Source organism: Cricetulus griseus, assembly GCF_003668045.3.
Source record: "Cricetulus griseus strain 17A/GY chromosome 1 unlocalized genomic scaffold, alternate assembly CriGri-PICRH-1.0 chr1_0, whole genome shotgun sequence".
NCBI classification, from domain to species: Eukaryota; Metazoa; Chordata; class Mammalia; order Rodentia; family Cricetidae; genus Cricetulus; species Cricetulus griseus.
The window spans coordinates 239,174,610-239,189,845 of record NW_023276806.1 but is presented as its reverse complement, the minus strand read 5'-3'; the positions used below and the strand labels follow the sequence as shown (position 1 = coordinate 239,189,845).

The 15,236-nt window shown below is 44.0% G+C and overlaps 1 long non-coding RNA gene across 1 annotated transcript; it reads left to right on the top strand.

Annotated features, from left to right (window-relative positions):
* Positions 1-9,294: 9,294 nt before the first annotated feature.
* Positions 9,295-12,108, top strand: LOC118239331. The gene is made up of 3 exons (XR_004771890.1): positions 9,295-10,029; positions 10,450-10,610; positions 11,969-12,108. It is a non-coding gene; the product is annotated as an uncharacterized LOC118239331 (long non-coding RNA).
* The last annotated feature ends 3,128 nt before the right edge of the window (positions 12,109-15,236 follow it).

The window sequence follows — 15,236 nt, the reverse complement described above, 5'->3', positions numbered from 1 at the left end:
GCTAACTAGATGAGGTCCCTATCGAAGTTGGATAGAGCAATAAACCTTGCATTTGCAGTTCGATGAGTCTGCCTCCTTGGTGGTCTTTGTGGGTCCTTGAGACTTGGGCACAACACCCAACACCGTCACCTTCTGATGGGTAGCCAAGAGGAATGGCAACAGCCTGTATTGTCTTGGAGGTCTGTAGGCTTCCCTTGATCAACAACTTTAGGGGAGATATCTCATGCCTGGCAATGAGATTTTTACTTCTTAGTCTATGTCTTCTGGGAGGAGTATTATCCCTCTATGTAGGATATGGAATTAATTATTTTAAAAGACAAAAATGGTCAAGACTTGGTGATAAAAGCCTATAGTCCCTATAGTTCCTGGAGAGCTGAGGCATGATGTATGAAAGTCCAAAGCCTACTCTGATTACAGAACAAGTTCAAGAATAACCTGGAAAATTTAGTAAAACATGGATTGAACAAAAATTAAAAATCGAAGCCAGGTGTTGGTGGTGCACAACTTTGATCCCAGCACTCGGGAGACAGAGGCAGGTGGATCTCTGTGAGTTTGAAGCCAGCCTGGTCTACAGAGCAAGTTCCAGGATAGGTTCCAAAGCAATACAGAGAAACCCTGTCTCAGAAAAAAAAAAAAACTTAAAAAATGAAAGATGGGTGGAGGACCATGAAATTGTCTCGGAGAATAAAGCCTGATAAGTTGGCTTCCATCATGGAACCCACACAAAGATGGATGGAGAATACCAACTCCACAAGGTTTTCCTCTGACTCCCACAAATACACTATGGCACAGGCACCCCTAGACATACACGTCATGCACACAATAAATAAACTTTTTTTTTAAAGATGGTGCTTCAGTAGAAGCACTAGCACATTATGGGCAAGGGCCTCAATTCAATCTCCAATAATATAAAAAAGACCAGTAAAGGTGGCTGGAGAGATGTCTCAGAGGTTAAGAGCACTAGCTGCTCTTCCAGAGGACCAGAGTGCATGGCAGCTCACAACTATCTATAACTCCAGTTCCTGGGGATCTGATACCTTCACACCCATGCACATAAAATAAAGTTAAATTATAATTTTTTAAAGACCAGTGAAAATATTAACCAGACTCAACTGCCCCTTCTTCCCAAAGGTCATAAAGCAGGATCATAAGAAAACTTGATGAAAAAAATTATGATACAAAAATATTTTTAGTGTTGCAGATATAGTTCAGTGGAAGACCAGCACTGAAGAAAATAACCAATTCTAGTTAGCACTAAAGAGATAAATATGTTATTCTGAGTTTCCTAGTAGCCAAAAAAAGGAACTATAACTACTTACATGTAGTAGTTTATTTGTGTGTATGTGTGTAGTGCTGGAGACTGAATTCAGGGGCTCACCCATGCTGGCAAGTAAACTGAGCCATATCTCCAGCCTGTGTAGTAATATCTGTGGGAAACAGACATGGCAGCTATGTAGCAAATTGGTCAGAGTAACATTCCCTCCTCAAGAGTCCTCCCAAAGGGCACATGATGCTAAATATTACTCTTTATGAGCGGGAAGAAAGACTGTAAAGGTGTCTTTACAGAATCTATTATAATATATTAAAAGCCAATAGGAAATTCAACCCCATAACCCAACATTCAGACACAAGAATGGGTCTTTGTGTGACCAAAATGATTAGGGAAGAAGGCTGATTACAGGAAAAGTGGCATAGGCTGGGTTCTAGGAGCTTTAAAGACATACGCAAGTATCACACCAGGAAGGCTCTACATGCTTTTGACTCTGGAAGTCAAAATATAAAAGCTACATTTAAGAATTAACAGTGTCCGCCAGGAAAGTTGGTACACGCCTGTGATCCCTTCACTAGGGAACTTGAGGCAGGAGAATCACAAGTTGGAGGTCCACCTGGACTACAAAGGAAGACTCTGGTTCAAAACCAAAATTAATTAATAAGAGATATTTGATGTGATCCTAAATAGTCTTATCAAAACAAACAAACAAACCAGAGTCAGATAGCGAGCTAAATGCGGAAAGATCAGAGAAGCAAAAAAGCAGCCACAGTCTCTCTGAATCCTCAGACAAAAAGGGTCAAGACCCTGTCTCCACCCAGCCTTGTTACTTCCTGTCTCCTCTCTGTAAAGACCTCCAGATCTCTATGGCTACCTAGTGACTAGCTCCACCCTCTGATCTCCAGGCAAGCTTTATTTGTCAGAACACAAACAAAATATTGCACAACAGATATTAAGGTGTGTTGGGCCCCTTTCCCATAATACACCCACATGTGATCTTGGAAAGGCAAAAGCTAGTTGGTCAAAACGCCAAAACCAGTGGTCATATTCTTGGCACAAAGTGGAGAAGCTTGATCTTTCCAAAGAGTTCTGCACATTTCATAGCAAAGTCTGGGGTGATATTTTTCCATGCAGAGTTATTTTAACAAAAGCATGTGTTTTTAGAGCTGTGCCACCTGTCACAAAAATCATTAACATGTGATATGGGGTGGCATTCAGCATTCTCCAAACCTTCCACCTTTCTCCCAGTGCACACACAGTAGATGGGCAGACCGAGCTTTCCTATCAACACATGTGTCAGTTTAACTCCCTAAGGCTATTCTTTATTTTTCTCTCTTAATACAAAATCATTACTAGCCCTGGTAAGGATTCCCTTGTCACAACCTGTCAAATTTTAGTTGAAAGGATTACCTCATGAGAAGGCTTTGCCCTAGTCCCCTGGTAACAAAGTCAGGGCCTGTAAATTAAACTGGGTCTCCCCTACCCAGCAGGACAATGAAGAAAGCCATTGTGGGAATGCACACTCCATCTCAGTACACATGTCACTTTCCTGGGATGATTTTCATCATAGTCTATACTTTTGTTTCATTTAAATACACATAGGATATATTTCCTCCGGGCCCTAATAATCAAAAAAGAAAATCCCTGTATAGAAGGTCTGTTCTACAATTTTAGAACATTCATTGCATTGTTTTTCTGTTTACAGAGTGAATACAATTACACTGCCAGAAAACTTAATTTTCAAAGTAAGTAAGAATTCATTGAAAGCATGCATTTTAAATACATAAGTTGTTTGGTGTGAGAATGCATTCCAGTAGAATTGTTATAAACATGTTTTTTATTGAAAGCCTATATCACCTTGGTATACGAAGTTTGAAGCTACGTTAATTGTGAGCGGGTTGTATTTTCATGGATGCTTCTTACCACAAATGAAGATTTATAATGCCTGAGGTTCCAAATGGAAAGTAAATTTTGTTTTGTTTTGCTCCTGTGTATCTGGGATGATGGTGAGATAGGGTCACACTTAGCCCAGACTAGCCTCAAATTTACTATGTAAATAAGGATGACCAGGAATCTTACTTAACCTTCCTCTCTCAGCCTCTCAAGTGCAGGGTTTATAGGTGTATGTCACTATGACAGCTCTTCCTTCCATTTTTTTTTTTTTTTTTGAAACAAGTTTTCACTATGTAGCCCAGGCTGACCTCAAACTTGATATCACCCAGGCTGGCTATGAACTCAAAATGCTCCAGTCAGCCTCCTGGGTGCTCAGACATTGCCGGAGTCCAGCCTGTATCAGTCTCACACTACAGAGGCCATCTATTCTGGACTGATGTCTTTGGGGCTGTAATCAAAATTATTGGAACAGCCCCAGATCCATCCCTGAGTGGGAGAGTGTGGACCTGGGGAAGCTAATTACCTAACAGCGTTAAGGAAGAGACACAGACATCTTGTCATCTCAGGAGGGCTCTCAGTCTATCCTAGAGACTGGAGTCTACGGTTTATTCAAGCATCCTCTTAACTAGCTTTCCAACCGTGGGGGTGATATCAAGACATCTATTATCATGTATAAAGCTGATATCAAATATTACCTTTAATCTTAGAGGCACCCGTAAAAATGCACATCCTCACCAGCCTTTCACCAGTCCCTAGGCACATATACAAGCCCTCAGAATAGGGGGCCTAGGTCTATTGTTATGAAAACTAGGAGACATTCTCCACTGAGACCAAGCCATCCGGTGGTAACCAGCTGCCAACTTAAAGACAATGTGAGATTTGAGCTCCTGGGATAGAGCTTGAGGCCTGTATCCAAAATACCATAGTTGATATTTTTGGGCCCCAACAAGACATGCACCACCACACCAAGCTAGAAATTCTATTTATAAGAATTCACACCTGGATGTTTTGACTGGTATAAATAATAATAATAATAATAATAATAATAATAATAATAATAATAATAAAAGTCAGCTGGGCATGGTGTAGCACACCTTTAATCCCAGCACCCAGGAGGTGGAGGCAGGCAGTTCTCTGAGTTCCAGGACAGCCAGGGCTATACAGAGAAACCCTATCTACCTTGTCTAAGAAAAAATAAAAAAGAATTCATAATTCTGACTTCGTGTTGATTGATAAACCCTCCCAATACCAAGTCAATCCACAATTGAATTCCCCTTCGCCACCAGGTAGTCTCCCAGAAGTCTTTGGGAGATGTTGAGCAATCTATTTGGCCCACACTGTGTGGACAATCTAGCAACCCATGTTCTTATTTCCAGAAGGAAAACCAGAAAGCTACCTCTGTGTGGCTGCAGTATTTTACGTGCAGTGCTCACAGTATTTATGACCACAAAGCAAGCTAGATTTTCCTGTTGCCATTCCTCTTCCTCCCAGAAGATGAGTCATACAGCAAGCACTCTTTCACCATTTGCAAAATGAAGCGCCCTTCACTTTGGTGTGTGTGGAGTGACCTCTGAGAACTTTATTTTGTTGAACTAATAGTATTCAAGTCCAAGAGACCTATGCCAACTCTGGACCTTATTCCTTCCGTCTCTTCCCCACTCCACATGGAGTCACCAAGTCCTGCTGACTCCCCTGCCTGCACCTCACTCCAGCTATATGCTCCCCTTTGCCCACCTTCTTGCAGGCCCTGAAAGACAAATACAGCTGCACCACTGGCCTTGTCAATAGGCCCTCCACACCACCACCAGAGGGCTCTGTCTAAACTGCAAAGAAGAAGAAGAAAACCCTCATATAGATCCTACAGCCTGACACAGTCCTCCTGGTGAGTGATCAGCACCCTGTCCTCCAGCCTGCCTGCACACCAACCCCATAATCTCACAGCCTCGCTCCAGTCCCACCCGCAGCCTCACCAGGCACTTGGCATTCTCTGTAGTAACAAGTTAAATCACACATCCGTGCTTTGGCAGACACTGTCATCTCAATTTCTAATGCTGCCTCTCCCCTTAGCAACACCCAATTTATCATCCAAGACACAGCTCAACACATTTTTTTTTTTGCCACGGACACTGTTATGTTTGAAACTGAAACAGGCCTCTGTTTTGAACATCTCGTCTTCCAGCTGGTGGCAAGGTTGGTTCTGGGGAGGTTGTAGAACTTTGCGGATGTGGGGGCTCTCTTGGAGGAAGTGAGTCACTAGGACTAGGACTTCAAAGTCACACCCGCCTCTGGTTTTGGATCAGCTTTCTCTGCATCACTATTCCTGTGAGGAGAAGACCCACCACCTCACACTCCCACGATGGACCAGGATCCTCTGCTTCATCTGCCTGTGGTGAAGATCTGTCACTCTTTGTAGCCTTGCAGCAATGTATACCACTCCTCACCTCAGCTTGTCCTGTCAGGGTATTTTATCACAGAGACATGGGAGGCAATAAATGCACATAATATCCCGGTGGGGGAAGATAACACTTTTAAAAATCTTTCTCATGACAATAGAATTGTTTGCAAGTCTAGTTTGTGGAAAGACCTTGACTTAGATTCAAGAGAGTGTTAGAGAGACACTTCATGTTCTCCCAGGAGAGTCAGGCCTGGTGAGTTCAATGTAATTTCTCCTGGTCATTTGAGGTGAGTATTTTGGGGAACAAAGTCACCTCTTCCCCTGGTTCTCAAGGAGAACTTTTACCTAAGATGATAAAGAACTTTCTTCATTTAGCTGTGAAGTCTTTGAATGCAGAAACTCTATTAATGTTTGTTTTCCTAAGTGGAGCGTACTTCCTAGGGGTTGTGAATGTTATTAATGGATGAATAAGTGAGTGAATGGAGCAACTCATTCAAAAAGAATTTATTGCTATAGGCAAGAAGCCCTGGTGGATACTATTATGATTTAAAGGAACCTGGCTGTTATTTTCATTGGGAAAACAACTTGGCAAGGAAGACAGACCCTAAACAATCAGGCAATTACTATTTCATTGCAAAGGTGGGAGGGCCTGTAAAGAAGTCCAGACTGTTAGGGAATAACTTGGAGCTTAGGTCAGAACATTTTCTTTGAGAACATAATGTTCATAAAAGAAATTACTAATACAAACACATTACAGAGAACAGCAACTCCAATTCCTACCCTACGCTAATTTCTCATTGCTCTGACAAAATCCCTGCTAGAAGTGACTTGAAGATGGAACTATTTGTTTTGGCTCATGGTTTTAGGGGATTTCACGGTGGGCAAAGCATGGTAACCAGATAAGGTGGCCATCAGTTCGAATCTCATAGACAGGGAGCAGAGATGTTAGAACCAGGGACTAAGCAATGACCTTTAAAAGCTGGCTTCCCTTCACTTACTTCAGCCAGCCAAGCCCCATTGCCCCTCAAAATGGTTCCATCTGCTGGGCAAACAGCATTAAAAGGTAGAACCTGTGCAACACATCAAGTTCAAATCATAATATTAGGTTCACCAACAGTCATGCTCATGGGTACACAAAGAAGGAAATCCAAATAAAAACTTTGCTTTGAGTTCAATGGTTAAGAGCTCTTGTTGCTCTTGTAGAGGACCCGGGTTTGGTTCTTTGAACGCACATTCTCCCATAACTCCAGTTCCAGGGGGATCCGGCACCTTCTTTTGACCTCTGTGGACACCTACATACATGTGAAACTCAGGCACTGCACATAAAATAAAATTCAAAAAACTCTTAAAATCAAAACAACTTCATTGGGGGGGGGCGCGTGCGAACACCTGTGTGTGTTTGTGTGTGTGTGTGTGTGTGTGTGTGTGTGTGTGTGTGTGTGTGTGTGTGTGTGTGTGTTCTACCAGATGTCTGAACCACAGATGCTGGTTACTCAGACACTGTCCATCTTGTTTTTTGAGACAGGGTTTCTCAAACTGAAATTAACCAATTCAGCCATGCTGGCTGGTGGCCAGCCCCAAGGGGACACATGCCTCTGTTTCCCCAGTGCTGGGATTACAAGTACAGGCCACCACCACAGCGGGCTTTTGTGTGGCTGGGAGTCAGATCAAATCCTCATGCTTGCACAGCAAACGCTTTTCTGACTGAGCAATCTCCTTCTAGTCATTCACTTTGAACAGACTGTTAACCAACGCAGGGGTTTGGTATGTTTTGTTCCCAGATGTGTTCTCTCAGCCGGTCAAGGCCATGCAAAAGCATAATGCCTGAAATGTTGTGGAACTTTTTGTCACCTGCCCAAATTTTTCCAGTGGTTTGAAGCTAGCTCTGTGTGCTTCAGATTATCTAAGCGTCGCCTCTCTGCCAAGTCATGCATACAAATACTCAGTGTTCCCAAAACTTGTTCTGTAGCTAGCCAGCCCTCTGACCTCACCCTCCTGCCTATTCACCTCTATTTCTCTGTTTCTCTATCCCTATTGCAGTTTCATATAGTTCTTGACTCAACTGCTGTGCACCCCAAACCAAAGAGAGCCTCCTTAATTCTGCAGGTGCTCTTACTGACAGGCAATGTTGGAGACTCTACTGTGGTGGCCTCCAGATGGCAGCCTTGGCAGTGCCCAGGCTCTGTGTGTTCTTGAAAGCTCACCTGAGGAAGCCAGAGTCAATACCACAAGGTTTAGCCTGGGAGACTGGACTGCGGTGTAGTGCCGTCTGCATTTCTAGATGGCACCTGTGTGACCATGGAGATATTTCACCGTGACTGTTTTATAAGCCTCATCTGCCTTTTCAGAGACCCAGCCCTCTTGCACAGTCATGCAGACTACAAACCCTGGATCCTGCTCTAGTTTGTTTCCCTGATGCAGTGATAAACACCAACCAAAACCAACTTGGGGGTTGCCTCTATGTAATTGGCCTGCAGGCATGTCTGTGGGGCATCCTCCTGATTGTTCATTGGTGCTGGAGGACCCAGCCTATTGTGGGTTCTGCCACCCCTGGGCAGGTGGGCCTGGACTGTATAAGAACATGAGCCTGGTGACAAGCCAGCAAGCTGAGTCTCTGTGATTTTCCTTTAAGCTCCTGTCCTGAATTTCTGCCTTGGCTTCTCCTCAATGATGGACTCTAGAATATAAGACAAAAAACAAAAAGCCCCTTTTTTCCTCAAGTTGCTTTTGGTCATTGTGTTTATCACAGCAACAGAAAAGTGGCTGATACAGACCCTATGCAAAAAAAAAAAAAAAAAAAAAAAAAAAAAAAAAAAAAACCATAATCAAAGTTGGTCTCTATATGTTGAGACTGGGGCTAGGTTAAAAAGAAAAAAAAAGTTCACTTCAAACTGGAACTGACACCTGATACCCTGATCCCCAACATACAAGATTGACATGTTGAAGTCCTGACCGCCACTGTGACCTCATTTGGAGTTGACGCTTCTAGGGAAATAAGAGTAATGAAGTCCTAGGGGTGGGAGCCTGGAGTATAGCTGCTTCCTCCAGGCTTCTTGACATGACCATTGCCATATTGAAGCAGAGTGACTTCGACAACATACAGGAAGTCATGGCAATGAAATAAACAGCTATAGTCTCAGGAATGGGGCTGCTCACCTCTCCTCCTCGGGAAGGGGCCACAGATCTTTAGGAGACCCTCCTCCAGGTTTCCAGTGCCCTTTTCTGCCTGTCTAAAAATGTTTCATGACGTTTCAAGTAAAAATTGACTGGGGTGGGATGTTTTTTTTGTTTGTTTTTGTTTTTTTTTTTTGGGTTTTTTTTTTTTCTTTCTGAGACAGGTTTTCTCTGTGTAGCTTTGGAGCCTATCCTGACACTGGCTCTAGAGACCAGGCTGGCCTCAAACTCACAGAGATCTGCCTGCCTCTGCCTCCCGAGTGCTGGGATTAAAGGCATGTGCCACCAACACCCGGCGGGGTGGGACTTTTTGGTGGTTCACCTACCCATGAGTCATCTTTGCTCCTGGAAGTGACCCAAACAAAGTCATGTATTCACCAGGCTTGACTTAACTGTGTCCTTCTATGGTCTGTCCACTGCTTCCTTATTCAGGGTAAATAAATCTATTTACATCTCCCCAGACAAGTCACATGATAGGCCCCTGATCCAATCAGACTGTGTTCCTGTCAGGAGAGTTAAGAGACACAAAGGGGGAAGACACAAAGCGACACAACGCGTGCTCGCCCCTGCTGCTACCCTTCTCCCTCCTCCTCCTTCTCCCCCTGCCTCTCTCCCTGGCTGCATGAAGAGCAAAGGCCATGTGAGGACATGGGGAAGGCAGCTGTCTGCAAGCCAGGAAGACAGGCCTCTCTAGAAACTGACACTGATGACACCTTGATACAAACTTGTAGCCCTCGAACTGGGGGACAACCCAAATCTCTGTCAACTAAGTCACCCAGCCTGATTATTTTTCTGATGGCATTTGGAGCACATAATGCAATGTGACTGTCCAGTTTTTCTTTGCCACAAGGAAATTGTCAAATGCAAATGCAAAAATACTGCACAACTTCTTAGGCCAGGCATACGGTGCATGCCTGTAATCTCCAAACCCTGAAAACAAGGGCAGGAGGGTTGGACATTCAAGGCTTGCTATTGTCATTCAACCCTTGCTGATCCTTCAGCTGGGAAAAGAAATATGTCCAGGGGTTCTGCTCCCCGTCACTTGTTGGCTCTCTAAGACACCCTGACTCAGCAGTCTCTCTCCTACCCTTACACACAGACACATGCATTGGAAGAAGACTCTGAAGTTTGTTCAGAGTAAATAATGAAGCGGCATGGAGCACTAAGTTACCAAGGGTGTGTGATGTAACAGGGACTTGAGAGTTAAGCCAAAGAGATGGTAAACTAACCGTGAATTTTATCTTGTGTCCATAGCTAGGTATACAGGTGTAGCCAAGAAAAAAAACCATACCTTACTGTAAGTATGCATTTTTATACTACAGATATATATATATGTAATCATAGCTCCTGTATTTATACACTTACGTTTGTGTGTGGTGGGGTGTTTGTGGTGTAGAGTATTGTTGTATGCAGGCAAAGGCAAGGCCTTGATATGTTAACAGCTAGCATTCCTTGTATATTTAAATAACTATGCATCAATCACACTGTTAGCTCATGTTTAATCCTCACAACAAGCTATGCTATAGAAAAATATTACTACTGGGGGTTTTGAAAACACAGAAATCACAGCAGAGATGTTAGACAGCCCAGGATCATAGGCAAACCTGGAATTTCTTCCCAGTCTAGCTATGGAGCCTGCCCTTTCATCTGGGAAAGGAAATGTGACCTGTGTTCTGTTCCACAGCAGATCACATCAGATTGTTTCTGGTCATTCCAGGAGCTCTGAAAGTCTACCCTGTACCTATCAGTCCACATCTGCAAAGAGCCAGCAGGCGGTAGGCAGATTACACGCCACAGTGTGCCGGAGCTGAGGAGCTGTTTTGTGAAGCAGGTGCTTGAAGATTTAAAGTATAACCGTGCCAGCTACAAAGGTTCAAGGTGAAGATCAGTTACTGAGGAGATGCTGGGTAGATTCATCACAGCAGGTCACATGAGTGCCTACTTCCTCCTCCCCGGATACTCTGTTCAGAACAAGCCTCTGTTTGAAATGCAAGATGTCCCTCATTTTAAAGTACCTAAGCTCCATGGTATCTGTACATGTTCCCTTCTAAGGAATCAGTGGTGGTCTTAGAACCAGAACACAGCATCAATGTCTGCAGAAAGAGAAAAGAGGGCAACAATGTCAGAGGGGGTACAGTAGATGAGGGTTAATGTCAGGGGATACAGTAGATGACGGGTAATGTCAGAATGGGTACAGTAGGGGAGATGTTTCCATCAATAAAGTCTTGATGCACAAGTATGAGATTTAAAGATGGCTTTAAATCTACACTCTACTGGCTTTGGACACTCAGCTGAAATCTCAGTGATAGGGAAGCTGAGATGTCAGACTGGAGGATACCTGGAGCTCACTGGCCAGCCAGTCCAGCTGAATTAATGAGCTACAGGTTCAGTGAGAGAATTTGTCTCAAAAAATATGATAGAGACTGATTGAATAAGATAACCCCAGCATTCAGGAGGCAGAGTAGGGGGATCTCTATGAGTTCAAGGCCAGCCTTGTCTACAAAGTGAGTTCTGGGACAAGCTCCAAAACCACAGAGAAACCCTGTCTTGAAAAACAAAACAAAAGACAGCTAACATCTATCTCTGGCCTTTTCACAAACATATGTATATGTATACACACATATGAACACACACATATGGACACAGACACACATGCTTTCAATATGTTCCTTAAAATAGAGTATGAATTTCAGCTTCCTGTTTTCTACTTATTGATTATACAGTCTCATATATATTCTCTCCTCAACTCTGTAACTTAAGCACATGATGGGTACAATTTACCAGGGGGAATTAATGTTTGTTTCTTATAAAAATCAACAGTTGTTGCACGTGTGTGTGTGTGTGTGTGTGTGTGTGTGTGTGTGTGTGTGTGTGTGTTTTGCCATGCTACCATGAATCACAACCTTGCTTCCCTTTCTAGCCTAGTCTGCTTTCGGGTGTGGTTCTGGGAGATGTAGCGAAGCCATAGATAAAGTGTTGAATCAAACAGAAATGGATACTCACTAAAGAAGTGTGAGCTGGTCCTCCACAGGGTACCTCACAGATCTTACTAACATCAGGGAAAGGGGAACACTCTATAACTACCAGAAATAGCAAGATGGCACCTGAAAGATGCCCAGAATTTTGTAAGGCATCATGAAATACATGTATCTTTAATCTTACTATGTAATCCAAGAATATGTCAGTAGCAAAATCATACAATCTAGAAAATTAATGCTTAAATTTTTACTTTTTAGGTTCTTCGGCAGGCGCCCAAGTCTCAGAGCCCTCATGCAGTGGCTGATGGAAGCAGAGGCAGACACCCACAGATAGACACTGAACTGAACTGTGGCACTTAGTTGCAGAGAGGGAAGAATGAAGATCAAAGGGGTCAGTACCAGGCTGGTGAAACCCATAGAAACAGCTGGCCTGAACAAGAGGGAGCACATGGACCCCGGACTGCTGTCTGGGAGGCCAGTATGGGACTGATCCAGACCCCTGAACATGGATGTCAATTAGGAGGCCTCCACACTCTACGGGGCCCCTGGTAGTGGATTAGTATTTTTCTCTGGTGTAAGAAGGGATTTGAGAGCCCATCCCACGTGAAGAGATGCACTCTAGGCCTGGATACATGGGGGAGGGCCTAGGACTGGCCTAGGATGATGTGGTGGACTTTGGGGAGCCCCTGTAGAGGACCCTACCCTGCCTGGGGAGTGGAGGGTGGATGGGGTTGGGGGTAGGTTGGGGTAGGAGAGGAGGGCTTGGGGGAGGGGAGGGGGAGGGGGAAGGGATTGACATGTGAAGCAAACTTGTTCCTAATTTGAGCTAATAAAAAAATTACAAAAAATGTTACTTTTTAAATTTATTCTTATTTCATTTGTATGGGTGTTTTGCCTGCATGTGTACCTGTGCACCACTTTATGCAGTGCCCACAGAGACCATAAGAAGGCATTGGATCCCCTGGAGCTGGAGTTACAGCCAGTTCTGAACTATTAGTTAGGCACTGGGATGAGCCTAGGTCCTCTGCAAGTTCAGCCAATGCTCTTAACTCCTGAGCCACCATCACTCAAGCCCCTTATACTTAATATTCTTAATACATTGCAACCTGGTCATGGCAGCTTCAAGCCATAAGTTTGGGACCAAACCTGTGCAACCTAGAACCCCTACAGTAAAAATGTATTACAGACACAGGTCCAAATACATGAGAGTCTACATCTAAAATTATATGTGACAAGCTATTTTCAAGTTTTTTATTATTAATATTGGATTAGTACTTCTCTGCTAAAATGGAAGATCAATTAGAGCTCATGAGAACCCAGGTCAAAGTGCTTGATTTTGGAGAAAACAAAGCTGAGAAAAAAAATGTATTGCATTACCTATTCCATGTGTATGAGAAGAGATCTCCACTTCCTCCATTTCTATGGGACAGCAATGGGATATTTTGGGATCGCTCATTGAGAGCACCAGTCCACAGATGCAGGATTAGAAGATTTTGAGGACTTGTATTCCATCGCTTTGTTCAGACCTGGGTGACTCAGGATGAATGTCAGATGCCCCCCTCACGCTGCTTATAGTCTAGTGTGGAAGTTGATGTTGAAGAATTGCCTTGAATGTTGTTACCGTGGAATTCAGGCTATGTTTAGAAGACAGTAAATCAAGGAGAGACGGTGAATTAGTTACTTTATACATTGTTGAAACAAAATACCTGACCAGAGCAACTTAAGGAGGGAAGGGCTTGTTCTGACCCACAGAATATTCCAGGGGAATACAGTCCATCTTAGTTGGGAAGGCATGGTGGCAGGACCATGATGCCAGCAGGCATATCCACCGACAGTCAGGAAGCAGGGGGGGAGGGACTGGGACAGAGCTGTAAAACCTGAAGGTCCACTCCCCATTCCCCAGTGATATGCTTCCTCCAAGAAGTATCCATCTCCTAAAGATTTCAGTCTCCCCAGATGACACCACCAGCTGGAGACCCAGTATTCGAGCATGTGACCTTATGTGGGACATTTCCAATTCAGACCATAACAGACAATAAGAAGCAAAATGCTCCGTGGCAATAGTTGAGAAAGCAAGCCGGAAGGCTAGAAAGTTGGTTGCATGGAGAGAAATGATGTCTTAATTGGCTATCTCCTAGATAACCTTAGGAGGTAGACACAGAGGTAAAGTCATTGACAAGGAATAGCTATGGGGAGAGAAGGGTGGTGCCAAGGACGATCAATCACGTGCATTTAGAAGTCAAGCAAGCTCATTCTGATTAGAGTGTGCAAAGAAGGTCATAGGCCTGATGACCACACTGTCAGTGAATCGTGGAAAGTATCTTGGATGAGGGCTGTGAGAGAGCACAGGTGACTGAGTGCTTGCCTTGCAACCATGAGGACCTCAGTTTGATCCCCAAAGTGAAGTTTACAATAAAAGAGAGGGGAATGGTGGCGGTGTGCTTTTATAACAGGAGCACTGGGGCGCCAGAGGCAGCAAATTCCAAGCTTTCTGGGATCCAGGACAATGAGAGACACTATCTCAAAAAAGCTCTAATGGACAGCTCCTGAAGATGGCACATGGCGTTATCTTCTGCCCTCTGCACATGTGCACTTACTCACACACATTATATGTACACACACACAATAACTAAGAGGAGGCACAGGACACTCAGAAAGAGAGAGAGAGAGAGAGAGAGAGAGAGAGAGAGAGAGAGAGAGAGAGAGAGAGAGAGAGAGATTTTCAACATTTAAAAGTATTACACATGCATTAAATTGGCTAGAAAGCATACACAGGACATAAAACAGGGTTCGAATAGGTGAACCACAAAGAATGGCAATTACTCAGCCATTGTAGGAGCTCTCTGCTTTGCCTAACATTTTTTCCATTTTTCTGCAGACCTGGTAAGGCTGCCAAAGACTTAACACAGTCTCCCAGCCCTTAACAACCAGGGCACCTAATCCAGAAAAAATTAACCTTTCTCCTGGGAATGTAAATCTTCCAGAAAGCCAAAAGTGGGTGAATGCATGTTTAGTCATCCACAGCGGTGACTGTGCCTGGAACATGGCCGGGACTTCCTGCCACGGTGAAGCCAGAGTCCCCAATTCTGAAACGCAACTGTTTGACCTCTTGCTGGATCCTGCAAAGAGCCCAGGGTCATCCTAACAAATGTGCTTTGCTCCCATCCACCTGGTAGGGTTGATTTCTATTGCTTATCACTTGAGGACTCTGACCCAGCTATGTGTTTCCATGATAGCTCATAGAAAGTGAGTCTGACAATGGCGTCAGAGTCCCTAGGCAAGGCAAGTGAGGCTCGCTGGGGGCAAAGTAACTTCTCACTCATGCTGGTAGGTGGTGAGGCTGTCCAAGGCACCCAGGCTGTGTCCCGCTACCAAGGCTAAGCTTCTTCCATCAATGAACAGGGATGAGAGCTGAGTTTGCATTGTCCATGGACTTAACACTCCACGTGGACTCTGTTAAATGTTACTACATACTTACTGACAGATATGAGCTACATTATCCTAATGAATCAATATCTCGACATTT